This window comes from Pundamilia nyererei, unplaced genomic scaffold (genome assembly GCF_000239375.1).
Source record: "Pundamilia nyererei isolate P.nyererei 1_Seehausen unplaced genomic scaffold, PunNye1.0 scaffold00090, whole genome shotgun sequence".
In the NCBI taxonomy this organism is placed as follows: Eukaryota; Metazoa; Chordata; class Actinopteri; order Cichliformes; family Cichlidae; genus Pundamilia; species Pundamilia nyererei.
Genome location: NW_005187491.1, coordinates 224,329 through 245,974, shown reverse-complemented (window position 1 = coordinate 245,974; position 21,646 = coordinate 224,329). Strand labels below are relative to the sequence as shown.

Genomic DNA, 21,646 nt, shown 5'->3' with positions numbered 1-21,646 from the left:
GGCAGCCAAGTGGCAGAATTACAGAGCTAAATCATCTGGAAAGCAGCAAGTACACACATCAGGTCCGCAGCATTGTTTGCATTCCCTCTACCTGGGAGAGCAGCAGCAGAAGAACGCCCTCTATTTACATCCATTCTTATGAAACAAAGAACGTGAAATAGTCTGTCATGAGACTGACATTTCTTTTGTGCTGCTGTGGGAGCTGCACTGCATGCTCGTTTAGAGAGGATGCAATTGGCTTAGCTTTGGAGATGAGTTGCCTATGAATTATGCACTGATGGGAAAGAGTGGAAGGGGGCTGAAGAAAGAGTGTTATGAATGTCATAATTGCTTTGTAAAAAGGCTTGATGGAGAACTGGAGGCTGCCTGAGCCCGATTTTTTACACTAAGCATCTACAGTGAGCTGCAGGAACTGAATGTATTATACTGGCAAGATCTTTCACATATTTTGTTCCAGCCCCTTAAACAAAATTATTTTATAAAAATCCATCTCATCTGCTTTCGTTCATCCTCCTCGTCTCCATTTTCAGTATCACCAATTTAATAGGAAAACTAGCAAAGGATAATGAATTCTACCTGGATCACCTAATTAGTGTACTCCTGGAAAGAGCAGGCATTTCTTTATGTTGCACATTCATTCCTTTCATTCAGCTTCAAATGAAGGAAAGTAAAGAAGTGGTGGCGAAATATTTTAATAAAATAATAGGGTGTGCGTTCATTCTCTCTTTGTCAGCCACAGAGCGAGTAGGGGACTCACTGCAGTTGCAGTGAAGTTCAAAGGCAGCAAACTGAGGGATTTGTCTTTAGGCTGTGGGCTGATCACACATGAAAAGGCTGCTTTATCTGCCTGGGGTGGTCAAGTCTCGACCTTTTACCCTTCATGCTGCTGCAGCTCGCTTCCCATGTCTGATGTCAGGCAGAATCTCTGCTCTCACATGGGAAGCGGAGAGCCTGGAGTGTGTCTGTTACTTCACTGAGCAGACACGAGTGATAGAGAGGCTCTGGACAATGAAAAGATAAACACTGATAATTAGGAATCTACCGTGGACCCAGATTAGCACCCTGGGGAACGCCTAATGCGTTTATATGCTTTATTCCCCAAGAGGCCATTGAAAGGCTAGTCTTTAACAATTTATTATGGCTGGAGTTAGGAAAACTGAATAAAAGGAATATAGAACTTTTAAGGAAACTGCAATCATTGAAAGTACAGCTGTGCTACATTTCTATAGTTTTTAAGCACAAATATCGGCTGTTCAGGTTTGATGAAAAATTCATCATCTCTTTAGATAAATTGGGCAATTTGAAGTTTATAAAGCTCTGTGGCTTCTAATGCGAGATGTTTTCATACACTTTGTACCAAAGCAGAGACGCCCTACCACACAAGAAATCTAGAAATGAAAAAAAGTATTCGTACAAGATGTCAGTTCTTTTCTGTTCTTCTTAATTACATCAGTTTGGGGTTGTCTTCAGTGTCCTTTGAAGATGCACACTACATTCTATAGTATGTACCAAAAAAACCCACCAGCCTCAAAATATCTGACAATTAAAAAAAAAAAAAATGCAATCCATTATAATGTGCTGTTTCATAAAGACAAAAAAGGCACAATGCAGAAAAGTAAGCCAACTGAGAATCTGGTCATCAAATTAAAGAGCCTAAGAGAGCATCATAAAGAGCATAAAAATGAAAAATACTGTTACTGTAGAAATGTGTCAGCTAAGTTCTAGAGAGGGCACATCAGGTCACAGCCTTAGGACAGTCTGTAACAAAGATTAGTCCATAAAAAGAATGGTTAGAAAATATTGCAGTACATCACCATCCCTGACATCTACTACTGGCTGTTAAACATTTCAAAGCATCAAATCTTCTATTCCAATGATGTGGGTGGAAACCCACGAGGTACAGGGGCTATATTATGATTTTAACATTTATTCATGAGGAAAAAGTTAACAAGAATGCTCTATTCTGCAATAACTTGCTTCACTTTTATGCAGAGCCGTAGCTGGAAGCTTCATGTTGCAACTGTCTTTTACAGTCAGACAATAAAAAAATAAAAAAATCTTCCTTTGGGCAATCAGGGGTTAAATGACTTGCTAAAGGGCATGCCATCCAGATTTTCCCAGCCAGTCAAGGTTTGTGAACTACTGACCTTCCTTCTGACAACCTGCCTGGCTGCCCCCGAGGCTAACACTGCCCTCGATATTTCCGATTCAATACGACCAATGTTTCTGCTACGGGCTTAATGTGCCAGAACCTGGAGAGAAAGGGACACACTTGCATGCCACAAAATGTAGCAGGAAAAGAGGGTGTTTGGGTTAAACATGATCTCTGTCAGTATAGCATTCTGTTGGCTTTTACGATGGACGGCATGATGTAATCAGATGATGATGCATCTCTGTGTGTGCACACTAAAGTCTGACAGCTACTGTGAGATATTTGGGTCAGAAATGAGTGATAATTCAAGCAGAACAAAACCTGAAACAGGACAGTTTTAATTAAAATACACTACAAGTGCTTTATTTCAGCAGTTTTTCCCTGCTGTTATGGGTTCAGGCACGGGTTTTTTAGTGTCGCACTGCACCCTGCAATGTCAGCTAATAACTACAAATGTATGTTATATGCCATTTTCACTAGTGTGAATGAACATAGACTGCGTGGCATGTAAGAAAATGCTAATTTAGACAATGCCCCAACTTGACTCTTATATCATTGTACTGAGTTAATTTTTAAAAATGAGTTTGAGACAGAATACGCCTGGTTAAAAAGAAACATGATGATCCTAAGAAAAGTTATGACCATTGTTTTCCCCAATGATCTTTAAGCTGATGAATGTTTACTCGCTCATAATGAACAGAAAATACATTAGTCATTAAGCTTAAAACATTTTTGGGGGAAGGTTATCGGTATGCCCATATGATAAATCTCCAGTACAACACTAGCGCGTCTATGTTGGTCAGGCCTGAGTATTATCTGTCTCTGTGCTTGTCTGTGTTTATGTGTGTTTTCCTGTATGTCCATTCTTTACCATCCTGGTGTGTAAAGTGGCAGTGGAGCAGCCTGGAGCAAAGAGATAACAGTCAGCGGTAGAGGGTTGGCCGTCAGGGGGAGGAGTAGTGGTAGTGGTGGTGAAGATGGTTCTCGGCTGCTGGAGCCTTGCCAAAGGACTACAGAGAAATCCATTACTTTTCCCACTCAGCACCAACATCTGCTAAAGCTGATCGCAACCAGCTCCACTGCAGACACCCACTATGTGCTGTCCATTCGAGCCCAAGCTATGATTACATCAACCTAGACTAAAATCAGTTTCTAACGCTTTATGGACAGAAAGCTGCCAATGTCATGGGAATTGTCTGAAACCTATATGTATGTGCTTATACCAATTGTAATGAGGGTCAATTTAAATACCCAGCAGACGTATAACGTTTAATGGTTATGAAAAAACTAACACAAATCCAGGAGTTAAACCAGCACAAAAATGCAAGCCGAGAACAAATTCAACACAGGAAATAAAATAAGCTGTAAAAACAGGCTGTTCTGAACTTAAGGACCAAGTAAAATTTAAAAAAAAAAAAAAACCCCAACAACACTGGCACAATGTTCACACAGTTGTTCAAAGAAAATTACTGAGGCAATAAACTCTCTTATTGTTGAGAAAAAGAATCCATTAAAGTTGCTAAAAAAATGTCTTTTTCAGACAACAGACAGTGACCCTGAACAGAGGTACACAATCACCAGCCAGTGGCATTTAAGTGAAGAATACATAATCCAAAAAATGCCCCATGAATCACCGGCTGCTGTTTACCAATGTTGATGTAGCTGGCACTTTGGGGAGGTTCATGTGACTTCTGGCTAACAACACAAAGTGGAAAAGTATCAGGTGTTTTAAAGCCACAGTCAAGAAACACGAATTTTAAATAGTGTAAAAGATTCTATTCAAATTACACTTCGATAACTCTTACTGATGCTGGGATTGATAGTCAGTTTGTGTCAGACAGGACTGTCTGGTCAATTGATGTCAAATGTGTTTTGTTTTTTGGTCCTAAAATAAGTTTTCCCAGAAGATCTGACAGGAGGGAAATGGTAACAAATGGTGGCTGGTGATGTGCCAGCCACAATTTACTATGCATAATATGCTGACTATAAGAGAGTACCTCATAGAACTAAACTTAAAAAGAAAAAAAATCAGTAGAAAGCTAGGTATCACAAATTGCTCTCTGTGGTACAGCTTACGTGAAAAGAATCAAACCAGCAAACTTGTTGGTTTTTGCAATCACTGGCAAAACGATACATGATCCTCTAAAGGAAGCTAAGCTAAAGTGCACTATCAGTAACAGTGACCGTTTGTCATGATATAAATATAAGAAAATTATATTGACTGCTAATGAAATATATAAAAATATCATTAAGCAGGCCCTGCTGGCAAAATATCACAGACATAGCTTAAATATCTGCACAGGAGTTCAGGGCTTCATGTTTCAAGATGTGTGCAGTTTGCCTGGATATAGCTGTTGAAGTCATGACCTCTGCACCAGGCTTGGAAAATGACTGATCTGTGGCTCAGTTTGAGGTAGACATGGATCAATAATTTACCAATATTCATTTATCACTCAAGGTTCCATCAAAATAGGTCTGACAAGTTGGACAAAATACAATTTGACAAATGATCCAATCAGATGCACTGTTCAACTGGGAATCAAATGAAATCAAATCAGCAGGTGTTTGAGGTGGTCTTGCACCTGTGGTTTAATTTGACCAAAAACAGAAAAGATGTAGCAGACCAGAAGAGTGATCAAAATGAACATGCTCTTCTGCCTCATTAAAAACACAAGGACCAGAAATAAACTCTCCAGTGTTAGGGGCATTTAAAGGTTGAAGGTTAAATGGCAGGCTGAGCTCAAACCAGTGTTAATCGGTTGATTAATTCGTAAGCTGAAAATTAATTTGAAGACATTTCATTTTTCTTGCACAAATGAAAAGCATCCACTTGGGATTCTAACCACTTTTTTCCTCTGGTCTTTTCCAGTCCCCCCCCCCTCCCGTCTTAATTGCAAACACATATAGGCACTGAGACACTGACATCTTGAAGGCATTAATGCCAAGGTTCATGCATTGCACACCAGTTTCAAGATGCATTACAATAATGAATCGGGTTTTGTAAGAGGAGGAGGAAAAGTCTAATAGATTTGCTCCTCGTTGGGAAACAGATAGAACCATCAATGGGGCTGAGAGTGAAGGGTTGGGGGTTGGGAAAAGGTTGGCGTGTAACTGGGCCACTGAAAATGTGACCCGGCGAGCCCAACCTTGAGGGTGTTCTGCCAGCACCAGCTGTGTGATATTTACAGCCTGTTGCCTCATGTTCCCGGGCAACTGTTGGACACAGCTCCCAGCACACTCAAGCTTCAGATCACCCAGCACGCATCTTTACAATATCAACAAAACCCTATGGCTGATTTTGTGGAATATCAGCAGGTGGAGTAAAGGGAGGGCATGGTGACAAATAGTGGAGGAGGAGAGGGCGATGGACGAGGAGGAGGGAGCTGCTGGCCTCGTATCTGAAGCCTGGCTTATGATTGTGATTGTGCCTGTGCTTCAGCGCTGCCAATCCTGGCAGTGGAATATGATCTCCCCTTCCCCCCTCTCCTCTTAACCAATCATGGGTGAGACTTTAGAGAGGTGGGAAAGAGTGGGTAGGGCTGATGCAGTGCAAGGGCAGCACTTCTGAGGTGGTGGTGGTTTGGGGCAAGAGATGAGATGGGATGGGAGGGGTAGTAAGAAGATCTGTGCCTCATGGCTTGTGAATCACGCCCGCACTGCTGGGTCGCTATCAATACTGCAGTCTGCCCGAGCACGTACACACACTCCCAAACACGTATACAAAAAAACAAACAACAGCACGCACAAAAAGAAAAAACACACCTACGCACTTAACACAGGGCGCCCTAACTGTCACTGATCTGCTGTTTGTGCTCATAGCCTCTGGCATGGATACAGCAAAAATATCCCGATAATACCCATAATGCACGTATATACTGTATGCGAGTGCAAACACAGATTCACAAAGATGTCTTTTGTGCTGAATTTTAGAAACCATGTGGAGTATAGGGGACTTGTTGGCAGGCCATACAATACTTTAACTGTAATTTGTTGTCGATCTGAGACCTACCCCTGTCACTGCATCACCAACATGGACAATGTGGTTTGGCCTGTTGGGTTACATCATGACCAAAAGATAAAACCTCCTAACATGCTCAGGGGCACTCCTGTTCCTGAAAGGTGTGGACTGATTAGAGGAGCCAGTGGTAAGAGTTTAAAATGATAAACTGTAACCGCGTAAGAACTGTGACAAATAGGAAAAATGTGAAACCGTTTCTTGATTAGAAATCCTTCAGATTATCTAATAAGGGCTTGAGGCATTTTTTTAAATGTATTTGAAGATCTGCTGTGGCCTTGCATGTATAAGAGGTCACTACAAGTTCTAAAGTTTTCGTGCATTTAAAGGTGTATTACAGTCACTTAAAGTAAATCAAATTGAGTCTTCTAGATGCTTTTTCAAGAACTGAAACCGATGTCTAAAATCTCAGCTAAACATGCCATTGATGGTTATTTTTGTTTGATCAAATAACCTTATCTAAAATGACTTAATCTTCAGATACGTAGTGCTTGGAGATACTCAAATGTGCATAATTTGCTTCTTCTTACTGTTTGTGTAATTGTAAGTTGGATATATTTGTTTTTCAGACATGATAATTTCCCCTCAGGCTGAGAACTCCTGTGATCATAAATTTCTTTATTTACTGACAGTTTTAGGACATAAAAAAAAAATGACATGATAAACTGGTATGATAATGACTAAATAAACAACTAATCAATCAACGCTGTGCCATTGCATTGAACTAGCTCTTACATACAGTGTTTTGTTTTGTTTTTTTGGATCACAGCAAATTAAACAGCTGCAATTTGATTTATAAATGAGAGTTATTCTGGCAGCGGCAGTATTTAATGAATTTATTATTCATTCAAGTACTACCCATTACGTTGGGCTTTGTTTGTCTTTGAGATCAGATCATTTATAATCTATAATCTGCCTCATTAGGGCAAATAGTTTTGAAATGCAACTCTTGAGATGTCTGGTGGAATCCAGGTTTCCTCCCTAAAAGCTTTTCCCATCGTTTCAAATGTGCTGCGGCACAATAACAAAAGGTATGTGACAAAGAAGAATGCCCGCCAGACAAAACACTAATGACATCAATGTGACACTCGAGGACGAAGGGCGTGCATGCCCGAGTCAGCGTGCGTACGATAGTTTGACATCACTAGCCGAACATGTTTTCATCAATGGGACCTTATGCAAGAGCCAGACAGGTAAGATCAAGACAACCGGCTGGCTCTAACACATAGTGCTTTAACGCAAGTGCTGTCAGGTTTATTTTCATGAATGCAGGTGAGTGGGAGGAGGAATTCTGTTTTTTTTTTTTTCAGCACGAAAATACCTACCTATTTTTATCATCCACCACAAACGTTATGTTTATTTATCTGTCATTAACTGTGTAATGTGGGCACTGCAAGTATGCTAAAGGTACTCAGTAATAATAAACACTCCACGGAGTGTGGCGCACACACACAAACACCACTGTTCTAAGAAGTAACTGTAGTCCTTCCAACAATTTCACTCTCCCTATAGAAAACATTTTTGGTAACAGATATACACAGACTCAGTCATGATTGCGTGCGTGCGTGTGTGTGTGGTCATTAGAAAGCACAAGCTCCTTCAGCTCAGAGAGGCATCTTTCAATCTAGTCACAGGAGATCGAGCCAGGTCGGCTTTGTTGTCAAGAAACCTTTCAAAACAAGTGCGGAGCAGCTGCTTGGAGACCTGCAAGTCCATCCACTCTTGTTCTGGCTGGTTTAAAAAGCAGAAGGCACCAATGCAACTCAATAAAACTTGTAGAAATGAGAAAAAACATCACAACCATGTTGAGAAAGGAAAACTTATTTCCTGTCATCATCCCAAAATTAAATGATGATCACTATGGAGCAACCAACAGCAGTGCAGCGCACGATCCATGTAATAATCTCCCATCTGTAGAACAAGACCCTTCAAATTCCTGATGTAATTCTTTTTCTACAAACAACACAAAGGCAGACAAATCAATTTAAGCCTGGAAATCAAAATAAGCCTATTATTTCTAGGATAAAACAACCTCCTGCTATTAACCTTGTGTTTTTCCTTTTCTTTTTTGGGAAAAAGCACAGTAAAAACAGGGTAATCGCAAAGGTTAAAGAACCCCAGCAGCTGTATTAAATGCGATATATCTCACCATACGTAAAGTACAGAACATAGTTTTAACAGGTGTCAAGGGCACAAGCGTCATGGCACTCAACTCACCATTAATGGTCATGCAAGCCTTCAATTCAAGGAAGAAAAAGAGCAGGTGTGACGTTATGAGCTTCACAACAACACAAGCTTTCGACCATAAATCACTACAACAGACCCTCCCTCCACTCTTGAGCCTCTCTCAGCACATTGGGGACTTGGGTAGATGTCAGTTCAGCAGCTGACAAAGGACAGCCGGCCACACAGCAAGTCACCTCGCACTCTTCCATATCTACCTCGTAAAGACCTACTGATTGCTTCCTGGACTGATTAGAGACCCGAGAAATCTCTGAATGTTCATGAAAAACATTTTTTTCAGAACTTCAGCTAAAACGTGACTTTTAAACAGAGACGAGGTAGTGTGAAATCTTAAAAGAAAAAAAAAAACGACTTTCTCTCTTCATGGTTTTAAGAAACATAGCATTCATTTCACATCAAATCAATTTAATCAAACCAACTGTAACATCTCTATCGACTGCTCTTACCAGCGAAGATTTTTGGTGCCAAAAAGTTGTTTTGGAAGTTCTATGACACAGCAGAAAACAAAACACAATGTTGAGGTCAATAGTTCCAAAGTAGTCCAAGTCAAAGATTGCAGAGGTATACAAAGTCCTGAATAGAAAGACAGTCCGGCTTAGAGCAGCACATGTGCCACTCCACCCACCATCGACTGCCGAAGTGACAACTGCTGGTGGAACACCTCACTCTGGACGCCCCAAATTACCCTTCTTACTGGACCCCAAGCACCACCAAGCCCCCTCCTCTGCTGCTGCTTCTTGTCACTCTACCTCACTCCTCACAATTAAACAGTACACTCATCCCCCTCTCTACCCATAAACCCCTCCCAGGTCACCCTTTGCCCTAATATGCCTTCAGCAACTGCCACCAATTCATCATAGTCTATGTTAGCAAATGAGGTGTGTGTTGGTCAGCTCTTTAAAGAATTTTTTCCCCCACATTTCAGCACATTTAATGCAAATCCTTGCATTTCCAATTTTTTAGTAGGTCACAATTTAACTTTATTGAATTATAACTAATTGAACAATAGATTATTTTCTAAATATAAATCTCATTCCTTGAAGTTTAAACTGATAGTTAAAATATGAAACTTGACATTATATGCCACAGCAAAAAAAAACCAACAAAAAAACAACAACAAAAAAAAAAAACAGTGCAGTACACTATCAAAAAAATCTGCATTTTTGTTCAGCATAAAATTATTATTATCTCATATCTGATCTGATTATTTTACTCAAACTTTCACTTTAGTGATCATCACAGCCAGATTGATCTGCTCCACTATGGTAAAATAATACAGTGAGATTTTTTTTTTCCATGTACTGCCAACAAACAATGGAAAAATATGCCCCCCCAAAAAACATGTTGGAATGCTGAAATCGTCAGCTGACAAATGCAAAAGTTAATAACTTGTGTTTTGATAACTAAACCTAATTTTACTAAGCTTCTGACATAGTGTTTATTGTAATTCCCAGTTTATAGGCTAAACAGAATATGGCTATATGTATGTGTCCCAAATGAGTGAGGGAGTCACTAGCTGCCTAACTGAGGGTGTGAGATCCTTGTTGCACACCAGTCTATCCCTCGTGCACGTGTGTCTATACATCTTCCATTTGGATCATAAGCTGCTAGCAACAGGGTGGCAGCTGCCTACATACCTTTTGATCCTCTGGACTCTCTGAGGACCCCACCCCCCAAAAATCTGGACACATACACACACACAAAGGCAATGCAATGCAATACACACATATACTCGAATGCTCAGCTGTCGGAGAATTCAACACAGCGGTAATGTCTTGTGCCCTTCTGCCCTACCGTTCAATATGCGATTTTGAAATTCTGCTGTTAAACTTCAACAGCTACACTGCAACATCTCCACCTTCCCATCATCTCCAATGTGGACCACTGCTGACGGTTCTTATCTGATGCCATATCCAAATCCTAGAAGATCTGATCTTGGTAAGATACGGTTGTTTGACAGCAACCACTGTAAAAAGGAACGCTTCGCTCTCTGTGACTTTTTTGCAACAGCGACTCTGCTTCCCAAGACATGAATCTCAGCCCGTGCCCTTTCCTGACCTTGAAATCTCCAAAGGGGGGCCGGAGGGTGTGGGAAATGGGAGGCCACTAGTCTGCTAAACAGTTGTGTCATTGAGTTTCCACACACAGTGAATACATGTATGGGTGCAGGCATGTATGTGCCAAGAACCAAACGGGTTAAACAAGGGGCAAAAATTCCAAAGGCCATATTCATCTTGCAGCAGTAACTTATATGGATAAATCTGTAAAAGGAGAGAAGAAAAAATGTTTTCCCTTTGTGTATCTGGAACAGGAAATCTGCCCATGGTTAGGAAAATATACACCACTACTAAACCCAACAATCCTAATGTCAGAGTATTGAGGGCACAATTACTTCAACAACAAACACGGTTGCTCAGATGGCCTTATCTTTCTGCCCCGTTCTCCAGGTTTTTTTCCCCCGCTTGCCATCCACATTTGTCATCCGTGTGCACGACTGCCTGGGGGCTCTCCGTGTTGAACACACGGTGTTGGCCCGGAGCCTAAAATGGGGATCTATGAGCCTACCTCCGCTCTCACTGACAACTGACTGCAAGCGCGGGCCAAGACTGTGTGGTGCTGGCTACATGTGGTGGGGATCCGGCACTGAGAAGAGGTGGGGGAGGCACAAACACTAAGCAAAGGATATCTATTCTCTCCTCTTTAGCAGAGCAGTAAAAGAAAGCAGCTCCTTTGCCCAGAGGCAAGTGTATTTATGTTTAAAGGAAACACAAAAGCATATAAGCTTCAGCTCTTGCAATGATAAACATCCATCCATGTAACTGCAAATCCTTGGAACAGCTGCAGAGAAGGCAAAAAGATTTGTTTTTGCGTATTGTTCAATGTGAAAGGTGTGCCACCTGAGTGATGTGCCATGACAAAGAAAAACTCAAGAGGTTTTGTTGAAGACAAGCTTATTTGGTACTTTGTCTTTGTACCAAATGACTAATAGGTTTGTGAATAAGCATGATATGCTTTCAAGGGTCTGACAGTGAATACCCTGATTATGCAAATCTGCCTCCCTCCCGAGGATGGGGTAAATTTAAAAAAAATGACAAAGCTTTTCTTTGGTGTGGCACTAGTGTGAGCCATTTTCTCGCATGTGACCTACATTATTAAGGAATTTTCCACATTTTCACATCCTTACGACAAATCTCACAGCATAATAAAGCTCAGAAGATGAACATTTCCAACAGAACGTACTCATCCAAACAATGAGGCTGTCTAATTACTCCACATTATCTGTGCCAGCATCCAGAGCCAATCTTCGTTTTACTTACATTTCATGTTAGAAATCTAGTGATTTCAAACCAGCAGGTTTTCAGATGCCCTAAAGCATCTTGAGTGGATCAAACCAATTTCAACTCAATTTTCACCATTTATTTTCACGTATGTCTATTCAGAAAATATAAGATAAGCACATTGAATTTGCTTTCATTTCTTTGCATCTGATTTTAGCCATTAAGGTAGGGATGTGATGCAAATGAAGAAGTACAAAACAATGAGGCAAAACCATTAACTCTGCTAAATCCTTTTATGTCATAATAAACTGGTTAATTGTTGAGATCATAATGACAAAAACAGTTGAAATCTGTTGTTAGAATTCCCGCAGCCATTGACGTCTCTTTTTGTGGGACCAATAAAGATGTGCAGTTTAACAATGTAAATCAATATATCAGTCAAGAAGTTACGAAAAAGATAAATGATTTGTAAAGCAAGTAATTGTTTGCCACTTAATAAATCAATAGATCCAGTTTGGCACTCTAGTATTTAGAGTTCTACTTTAATTCAAAACTGCCTTCAAAATGAGCAAGTTCCAACTGAAACACGTTAGATTAGCAAAAATTTTAAAAATGTAATTAATTAAATGAAGCTGGAGGAGTTCTGTACAGAATCCAGACGGATATGATCACTGTTCCAGTTTGTTGTGGCTGAGCTCAAAGAGAATGCTTTTCATTTACTGATCAGTCTGTCTTCCTTCCTTTTCTCACATGCGGCCACGTAGATCACAGATACAGAAGTTGCAGAAATGAGCTTGCTCCGATAGGGCCCTGAGCTCACCCTTAAGGCACGTCCACACAGGAAGTAATTCGTTCTTCATGCATTGCTTTGTTGCTGACAGCTGGCTTTTAGCAGACATTCCAGACTCCAGTCGCCTAGGTAACCCTCTAATATATTTAAAACTTTGCTATATGTCAATCAATGGTATCCTGCACTCTCACTAGCAGTCGCTTCAATCTCTTGCTTTCAAGTCATAAAAAAGTTTAACTCAGGACCTGCACACTTTGCGTCGCCAGCAATTGCTTTCCATGGTCTCTGCTAGCTGCGAAATTAAAGTCATCACTTCCTCTGTGGACATCTTCAGAGATAAGCCATGGAGCTTCTCTGCATCAGAAGGATCTATTTGAGGTAGTTTGGGCAATACCAAAGTAGAGTCAATGTCCAGTCTACAACCAACCACAACACTGACCAATTCACTGGCTCTGGTGTCAGAATTGGCATCGTCAGTGGTTTTGGTAAGGGCGTGTGTAAAAAAATTCTGCAACGACTCAACGATGTAGCCCACAGATTGTATCTGCCAATATTTTTCCATGTAAATTATCCCATCTTTTGCTTTACTCTTCTGAAAATACACCAGAGCAGGAGTGACTGTACACCAGCACTGTCAACATGTCAGGGGAAAGTAGGGAGAAGCGGCCACCCACTGAGGTGTTTCAGGCATATCCATGGTTGGATAAGCTTATAACATTTTCAAAGAAATAAATCTAAACTACACACAGAATGTGAGCTACTTAAAAATAGCACGAGACTGCACTGGAACACCTTTAGGGACTGCTGTATGTCACAGTACCGACCAGTATTGTATTTGTCTTTATCTAATCTAGCCCTTGCTCACTCAATCTGGGGAAATTTGGTATCTCCTAGCCCCTGGAGCTGTCGCAGCTATAGGTTAGAAGTCAAGAGCAGCAAGACAAGCCCCAACAGACGCAGCAACCTGTTCCCTTCAACTGTCTGCCTCACTCAGCTGGCTCCACAAAGGCTGCAACCCCCCCACCCCATAAAAGCCTCTTGTTGCAGCTCCAAGCGCACCGCTTTTCCAGGCTGTCACTGCCCAACACAGGAACCGTTTTAGGGACAGATTATTAACATCAAACTCCCCTTTGAATCCGTCTTTAATATAACACAAAGCACTAAATTAAGCAGCGCTCTGATTTCTGCTTATTTTATGGAGTAATCAATGAAGTACTATTGCCTTCGTAAGGGAAATCAATCCCTGTTGACTAACAACATGCCTTCCTGTGTACAGTATACATTTTAATATGTAAAGTGTAGTAGTAAGCTTTTTCCATGTCCCTGCCAAGCGATTTAAAGTAAAATTACAGCTGGCTCAGTTATTCTAATTAATGACCTGTGCGTGAAACTTTATCATATTTTAATCTATCAAGTAAATTAAAGCCATAAATCACTCAACACCTGTGACTCCCACACCAGCATGACATAGTGCATTGTGCAGGACAACAGACATTCAGCTTACGCCCTGAAGGAAAAAAAAAAACCAAAAAAAAAAAACCCCCACACATCTGGAATCAAAAGATCACCTATGTTAATTTCAAAGAGCTGTTGAGATCGAGAGGTCTGGAGGAGGAAAATTATCTCCTAAATGGTCATTCTACATAACAAGAGACCTTTATTACCACAGATTTCAAAGCTCACTTGCTCTGACCTCCTGTAATCTATACGATTGGTTGTTAGTGATGTTGGTGACTTGGGAGCTTATTATATGTCTGTACTTACTATAAATTATTATTTGGAAGCCCATCAGCTGAGTGAATAGAAGAAAAAAAAATCAGAACACATGGAGGCGTGGGGTGTGGTGTGGGCTGGTTCTTCTGTGACTCTCTCAGCCTGTGGATAATCTCACAACTTCATACACCGCTTTGCTCTGCAGCTGCTAATGGCAGTCTTTGTTCTGCTTTGAGCTGCAGTGAGCACATAAACCAGCCCCCACCTGCTGCAGGTTCTGGTTAGAGGAGCCCTCCAGATCTCCAGAGCAGAGCTGCAGTCCATGCTTTGGACTTGGTGTAACCACAAAACAAGATCCTCTTTGGAGAAGCAAGTAAAGCATGCCTGTGGTAAACACTACATGTTGCCATATAATTACCTGTAATTGTACTACTGAAATGTTTGAAGTGTTACAAAGCCTTTTGCCAAACACAGAGAGGATTATTTCATGCCACCTGGACTGACAATAAGCTCAAATTGGCTGATATAGTGGCCCAGCCCTCCATACCAATAGCAGGAGGAATAAGAAAAATGAACCAATCTGAATTTACTGGGCCAAATGTAAACAATGTCTTCTTACATCAGGATAAGCAGAGATATAGTAATGTGAAAATAGAATAGTGATAAGTGTTTCAGGAGCATTCAAATCAGCTTAGATCTCGAAGGTTACTGCTCCTAGAAACTACTAAAACAGTTTCTTCAGCTGTGGTTTGTCGGTTCATTTGCTACTGATTGGTTAGGGGAAAACGAAACAAAATAAGCCCCCTTGCACAAAGAATCTATCAACACGCAACTACTGCCAAACAGAAAGAATAAAGGAAAACAGAAAAGCAGTTCAAGATGAACATTAAATGTGATTTAATTTACCATATTTTTTAAATGATACATGCAGCTATTCTATCAAGCACAAAGATGAAAGAGTGGAAGTTAGCTGACGTGGTCAAAATTACTTCTCGACACTGAAAGATCAGTGTCAGAGCCAACAGCTGAAACCAAAGTGCTATCAAAGTTTCCACAATGTCAAACTGAAACACAGTCTGCTTAGCTCTAGGACCACGCTGTCAGGTCATGAGTCACACCTTTGAAAGTTGCTACCACATTCTTCTTGCTGTCTAACAAATAAAAGTTTAGATAGCACTAAATATTGAAAATTACTTTCCTAACATTTAAACTTGAAGTTTTTTGATCATGGCTGATTCTTTTGGACTCATTTTTGTACAGTAAGATCTTAATTATATTTAAAGTTTTAGGGTTTGGTTCAATTGCAAAAAGAAAAACAAAACAAAGACATCTGTCATGTAAGGAATCAAACTTGCTGCTCATAAAGAGACAAAATAGAGACATTCTTTCTGATTCTGATTTTTTTTTTCTTTAACTGAACAATTGAGTCAAAGTGCAATGAACAGAAAAGAGGCAACGTAAGCACAAGCCGCTGTGTTGTGCACTAACAAATCCCCAGAGGGGACAAGGCGTTTGATGTGCAATGGGGCGGTGAGTGCCACACAGAGCCAGCCCTCCCCCCCAACCTCCACAAGCTCCCTGACATTGACTAACAGACATGCACACAAGCGCACACACACATACACACACTTCTCCTCAGAAACAGCTGACGTTTTAACAGGCTTACAACAGCTGACAGGCTACAGGTGGGGCAGAGGGGACCCTTCATAAGTCCTCTAACCCACCCCTCCTCCTTTTAGTACCCGGCTCATAATTCCCCCTTTGCAATCCACACACACAGAGACGCACACACCTGTTGTGACTCCAGAGGAATTGTCCTCTGTGAAAACCCTTACTTCATACTGTATCACCCACCTACTCTCACAGACACACACTCTGTCTCCCCCTCAGTACATTAAAAACAGGGCTTTATGACCCTTCAGCATGTGTTTGAGTGGTTCGAGTGTGTGTTTGCTCTGTCCGACTGTAACAACAGATGCTACCAGAGAAGAGAACTACGGGCTAAAAGCACTAAGCTCCTTTGCCTTGCTTCAGTGAAGCCGGTGCTGGCATTACAGCGAGGAGAAAACCATGCTGTCATGTTAATCCATAATCATTTTAACCCACAATAACCCTGGTTTTCACTTCAATCACCACTGTGTAAAAACAGTTTGACTGTATGTGGATCTTATAATCCTAAGGTCACATTAAAGTCTGTTTATTATCACAGAGTATTAATATTCTTTAGATTGTTGAGAGAGAAACTTTTCGGGCTTTTAGATTCTGCAGCCACACAATGCAATTCTTCCTTTGATGGAGACAGAAAAGCTCTGTCACACAAGCCTTATTCAGGAATTTGGAGATACCACCCCTCTTGAACATTCTCCAAACGCTTTTGTCAGACATAGTTCTCTCCAAAGTGAATTGTGGTGAAGCGCAGCTGAGATATTTAGGACGAGTATCTGTTTGTAAAAAGGAGGAAAGCTGGAAAGAAGAGAGGGGATTTGAAAGCGCAGCACTTCTTTGGATTGGATGAGAAACCATGGGGTGAAAGAGAAAAAGAAAAAACACATATCTGGATTATGTATTCTTGCTGGGTGTGCAAAACAGAACAGAAAACAAGTTTCCATAACTTCGAGTGCAGAGTTTTTCTTCTCTTTTCATCCAAAAGGTTCCACTACAACAGGGAGTTATTTACCAATATTCAGTCATTTTTGATTGTATAACTTAATAGGAGAAGAACACATAAGATAGGAGATAGCTGGTAGACTTTTCTCAGGCTTCAATCAGGAACTTTAAGAGAAAATTAACAAGTAACAGAACTGATAAAGAGCTGCTCAATTCAGACATTAATTTTATCATTATATTATCAGCTATACACCCTAGCCGGCTAATGTGAGTTACCGCCAATGGCTAACGTTAGCGTGTGTGCTGGCCAGGTTAACATTTATGATGACTGTTTAATCTCTGTTATTGAAATGAAAGCTTTACTGAGCTACCAAGTCGCTTTCATAAAGGAAGCGACGTGCACTGACTGAAGGTGGGGGGAGTACTATGTATTTTTTTTGTAGTCACTCATGATTTTTACATGTACTAATCATGCCTGCTCCATATCATTCTGCATTTCTATTGAATGTATAGCAAATGGTGTGATGCACAAGTGTTCCACAGGCAGCCCACTTGTGCTGTGCTTTGCTGGACACAGCAGGGTGCCGCTATTGCACAGTGCATAGAAAAGAATTGGTTGCAAAGTCCAACACAGCACATGCATCCTATGTGAAAGGCCCTCAGTCTTTAAGATGCTTTGCCAAGATTACTGCGCTACTGTTCATGTGTTCAGCTGCTAGTGAGGGAAAGGGTTATGGGCCTTCTTGCAGCCGTGTTTTATGAAGTTCTGTGTCAGCAGGAGGAGGCAAAGGTGTCACTCCTGGTATTTATACTGTGGCAACTGAGTATCTAATCTGACAAATTTTAATATAAGTCAGCGTCAGAGTATCAACTTTTCTGACACACATACTCAGTATGTCATGGTCCTGGGTTGTGCGACCCAGTGTTTTGTGTTTAGTCTGTTTTGATGTTTATTGTTTGTTTAGGTTCATTAAGTTATTCCAGCTCATTTGTAATTATATTACCCTTGTATTAAGCCTCCCTTGCCCTTCATGTGTTTATGTATGTGTGTCTTGTGTTGTCAAGTTCATGCTGTCGCTTCTGTCATCTTCCCCTGTACTCAGTCTCCCTGGTTCGTGCGTCTACCTGTCATGAGTCATGTCTGCGTGGTTATGTTTAGTTCATGTCATGTCTAATCTCCATGTTTCCTGTTTTACTTTGAAAGTCTGTATTCAATGTCAGTGTATTTAATTTCACCTCTCCTGTCCTGTCGTTAGGTTCATGTGTGTCAGCTGTGCTCCCATGTGTGGCCACTTCCCCTGATCATCCCTCATGTGTATTTAGTCTCGATGTTTCATGCAGTCTGTGTCGCGTCGTCTGTGTTCCCACCCTCCATGTTGTCACAGCCAGTCTTTTGTATTCATAGTTATGATTTCCTGTGTCTTCATAGTTTATCCTGGTATCACTTTCCCAGTTTAGTTATAGTTTAGTTTTGTCACTGCGCTTCTGCCCTGTTTGCACTCCTTGTCTTCAGCCACAATAAAGGCTCGCTTTTCGTTCAACTCAGTTTCGTGTCCACGCCTGTGTCTGCACCTGAGTCCTCCACACACTCTCCACACGGTCTGCCACTGCGACCGTGACACAGTACACATACGAACTACAGTACAATACAAAAATATTTTTGAGCTGTATCTGTTGTATGTGAATTATGACAGTTGCAAGCACATAGAAAAGCAGCTGGATATTATTATAGATCTACAGCTACTTAGGAAGGATGGATCAATGGGTGATGAATGATCAAAATCTGTTGCTTTGACATCAGACACTAATATAGAATTCCAGTTTTGCTTCTTCTGTCATTAATTACAGTCTGGCCATAACAACTAACCAGTGGATAAACTCATTAGAACTTTAACTATTGCAGTGGTAATTCAGTTAGTCACACATCTGGTTATCCAGTTTAGAGGAGGTTAAAGGCTGTTGTTAAATCACTAATAAATGTAGTTAAAGTATTCTGGAAAGATCACAGACAGACATGGTTTCTGTTTCCACAAAACAAGTAAAGAAACATGGTGATGCTGATGAGTGCACTGCAAAAGCATTTGAACATATTCTTATCTAGTCTTCCCTCTGCTCTTGTTTTTCCCTTGCACTCTCGCCGCCTTTCTTTTATTTCTTAAGAGAGCGGGAGGACTCTTTCTCTCTGAGCCTGGTGGTGTTCCAGCTGTAATGTGATAACCAGTTCAATAACATAAACAACTGCCAGAATCCTCCAGAGGAAGGATGCAGAGAGAGCGGGAGTGTGTGTTTGTGAGTGTGCGTGTGTGTGAGTCAGTGGGTGGATGTCTGTGTGTTTGGCTTTACATGGGAGCGCATGTGGGCTGGAGAGCAGGAGAGGCCTGGGCGAGAGGTGAGGACGAGTCAGCCATTGAACACCATCAAATAAAACGTTATCTAATGCCTGCACTGACACGGCCCGCCAGAAAACAAGTACACTCTCTATCGACTGAAAACACGGCTGTGCTTTTGCCCGCGAAAACACTCCTCGCTGACGCCGTGAGCTGGGTTTGCACATCAGAAAAGAGACATGGATTTCAGCTGCACTTAGAAAAGCCATCAGAGTATCTGAAGCCTTTGTAAGAACAAATTTAGTGACTTTTAAGACCTTTCTAATATCTCCAAAAACAAGAAAAATACTATTTTCTTACAAAAAGATCCAAGAAAAAGAGCAGCATCAAAAACTGTTCCTTTGTGCAAAAGTGTTATTACAGAATGGCTGGCATCAGCACCTCTTGAACTTGATTTAAAATTAATTATCATGAACAGTATATTATACATCAATCCCCCACAGTGTATTTAAACCCAATTATTACAAAAAGTGTGCAACTAAAGCATAAATAGCTTAATTACCCATTATCTCTTAACCAAATCTCACCATCTTCATCATCACGTGGAAACATCTTATTCACTTCCTGTAGTTTTAGCCAGTCTCCTATAGTGAACTTCAGAGGTGGTATGAAAGTACTAATCATTCTGTCCTTTAACTGGAAGTTCCCCATATATGATTGAGTAGAAGTGACTTGGTTTTTCTTCAAGTGTGTAGCTAATGGATTTTCTCATGATCATGATCTCATGAGACCTCCGCTGCCTCACAAGGTAAATTCTGCTCCATTGCACTTCCCCTTAGTAAAACAGTATAAAATCTTAAACGTCATAAAAAGATGAAGCAGCACAGTTTCAATAAGAAGATATATTTTGAACCTCATGCTCTCAGTCACTGACAGATACCAGTGTTTGTGCATAAACACACACACACGCCTGAAGCCATAGCGACATCACATGCAAATACACAAGCAGAAGGAAGTGTGCAACTTTGGAAGAGTGGAAAGGGGATTTTTCAAGCTCCTCCTTCCTCTACTTCTTCTCTCTCTGGAAATAATCCCAACTGGGGTAAGGCTGTTCTACAGAAAAAGAAGAGGAACAAGGATGAATAAACACCCCCCCCCTCCCTCCCTCCCTCCATGCATATTCTTTCTCCACATTAGCTTATGGCTATCTTAATGAGCCTTGTGCAGATGGTCCCATAACACTGCCACAGCTGTGTGACTGTAAAACGATGCCACGCCCCAGCAAGGAGGAGGCTGTTATGCATTCATATATTCAAATGAGGCCGTAACCTCGCGTTGGGCTTTACTGGAAGTGGATGAGAGGTGTGGGAGGTGTCTGATTAAGAGTGGGGAGAATGGGCGATGAGATAGAGGCTAGATGATAATGACGGAGAGCAAGAAAATGGCAAGATTTCAGATTAAAGACAGACAGAGTAAATAAGAAAGATGATAAGAAAAGACCGAAAGAGCACGAAAGAGAATGGGAAAAAGAAAGAAGGAGAGAGGCTTAGTGAGAGACGAGGAGAGTGTGAGAAGCCTGGGTGTAGCGTTTCAGCTCCTGGCTCTTGCTGCTTGCTATTTCAGCTGTGCTGGAGTGCTGGCCAGCAGCCCCTGCTCTCACGCCATCGTAACCCCGTCAGTATGGTGGCACAGCAATTCGGTTGCATTCACAACTGACAACTGAGAGTCTCCCAATTTCTACTTCCCCCCCGTCTTACAAAGATCACATTTTTCCCTCCTTGGTGTGACTGGCAAAAAAAAAAAAAAAAAAAAAAATGCTGACTGGAGTCACAGTTTCTTTCCAATCCCAATTGAGACCACACAGATCTGTGCCACCAACTCAGATCCCCATGTGTTATAGCCTTCACAGACTCTGATTAGAATCCTCAAAAAGGACCATAGAGACCAAGTTAATCTCACGTCATTTATCAGTGATGATACCCAGACCTTTTGGTAACATGACAGCTAAACTGAGCCACCAACAGCAAAGACAAAACAAAGCAGGAATGAAAACCAAAAACTTAATCAGTTTGTAATCATGGAGTTGCCTAAAGGTAGAAACTAAAGGAATGTGGGGAAGCCCAAACAAAATATCACCCAATGTCCTCTTCACAGCCTGGTACAATTAAGTTGTCTGGTCTTTTTAGCTAGTTTCTCTCTTCAGAACAACCTTATGGGGTGCTTAATCTTAGGACATACTAGCACAGGCAGCTATAGCCCAGAGCTTTCTGCTAGGCTTCTCATCATCTAATTTAGGTTACTGAACTCAACCTCTAAAAAGTCTTTGTGATATTGCTGCCTTTTGGAGCATTTTAATGGAATTATCTTACAAATAATGTAGAGTGTTGTCTGGAACATCCTGTCCAAGAGGTTTGTGCTCCAGTGTTGTATGTTATTAGTCTGTTGCACCTACAGTGGGGCAAAAAAGTATTTAGTCAGCCACCGATTGTGCAAGTTCCCCCACTTAAAATGATGACAGAG

At 41.1% G+C, this 21,646-nt stretch overlaps 1 protein-coding gene across 11 annotated transcripts in view; it reads right to left on the bottom strand.

Moving 5' to 3' along the window:
• Positions 1-21,646, bottom strand: part of mef2d (myocyte enhancer factor 2d) — a 96,954-nt gene that overhangs the window by 60,056 nt on the left and 15,252 nt on the right. For 8 of the 11 annotated variants that reach the window (XM_013912444.1, XM_013912445.1, XM_013912442.1 and 5 more), the window contains exon 1: positions 8,858-9,148. The exons of 1 other annotated variant lie outside the window; for it this stretch is intronic. The gene's annotated coding sequence lies outside the window, so the exon portion shown is untranslated. Of the gene's footprint in view, positions 1-8,857; positions 9,149-10,205; positions 10,228-21,646 lie in introns of those variants that run through there. 2 more of the 11 variants (XM_013912440.1, XM_013912441.1) reach the window with 2 other exon arrangements.